At 45.4% G+C, this 1248-nt stretch overlaps 1 protein-coding gene across 4 annotated transcripts in view; it reads right to left on the bottom strand.

Moving 5' to 3' along the window:
- CREB1 (cAMP responsive element binding protein 1) overlaps positions 1–1248 on the bottom strand; it is a 67528-nt gene that overhangs the window by 6511 nt on the left and 59769 nt on the right. The window lies entirely within an intron of this gene.

The raw sequence follows: 1248 nt of genomic DNA, 5'->3' as shown, positions 1-1248 counted from the left end.
CTGCAGGCAAAACAGGACATTCAGATTCAGGTCAATATGCAAATATGGTTCACCAATTTTAAATAGTGGTAACACAGGTTGAACTGAATGGCATAACAATTTGGGGGCTAGAGCAAACATCTCCTTTCCAGACAGGTAAGCGATATCATTTACGGAGTTCAACATTTCTGCTGGGTTAAACAAAAAATGTAAGTAAAAGGCCTCTTGAATGAGTAATAGTGAAGGTGCTTGGAATCAATCAGGGCTGAGTAAGGAAGCAGTGGGAGGCCAGTGGAATACAATAACACATGCTATTAAAGACTAAATCTCTTGCCAAATGAGAGCTGTAAGAAGCCTAATTCTACAAATGAGATGCTGCTCAAAGGTTAGTGACTATGTATATACTTTTTTTAAATGATGCAGTTCAGACAACTTTCTACAGAGTGGAGGAAGAGAGAGTGAAGATCCACTTGAACAAGCAGCCATAAATCCCACTTCCTCAACTACAAATGCATTTACAAATCAGTAACATTCTAGGCACGAAGACACAATCCAAATTAACACAGCACCAGAGCTGGCCCTATTGCTGGCCAAGGTGAGGCAGCCACCGAAGACAGCAGATGGTTCGCACGCCTCCCCTCTCTGAGCTTGGCAGTGTGGTCCAAGCAGTGCTTGGGTCCAAGTGCGCCAGCCACCAACCTCCTGGTCTGTGTTGTGCAGGCCTGCTGGTGTTCAGCAGGCTTAGAGTGGAGCGGGGACAGAGCTCCAGCCTTTACTTCAGAGCCACAGTGATGGCATCACCCCTCAGAGCTCGTGGTGGGAAACTTGGATCCCTGGCCTGTTCCTTTAAGCTGGGCAACAGCAGCAACACACGCGCATGCAACACACACACACACACACACACACACACACTGCTTGTTGCTGGCCTTTCTCTGCCTGCCTTGTGGTGGAAGAAGAAGCAATAGCAACAGATACCCAGCCATCATTCCTACTATCATGTTTGTCTGGCGGGGCAGCACTGGCAGAAGGAAGACATATGGCACGAACTGCTGTGTGCGTCTGACATTACCAACTTTTGCTCCTTCTCTTGGGGGATGCCAGCCAAGAGTCTACCAAAAATATTTTGAAACCCTTCCTCTAAAGCAGCGGTCTCCAAACTTTTTTGATCGCGCACCCCTATCAGTAAAATTTTTTTGAGCATACACCCCCAATATATGTATATTTATTTATAAGTTATATACATGTAACACTGTACTAATATATTATGTA

Source organism: Heloderma suspectum, chromosome 1 (genome assembly GCF_057233095.1).
Source record: "Heloderma suspectum isolate Gila_16-S chromosome 1, 16-S_ref, whole genome shotgun sequence".
Taxonomy (NCBI): domain Eukaryota; kingdom Metazoa; phylum Chordata; class Lepidosauria; order Squamata; family Helodermatidae; genus Heloderma; species Heloderma suspectum.
The sequence above is the reverse complement of the archived record's forward strand: the minus strand, read 5'-3'. Positions and strand labels throughout refer to the sequence as shown.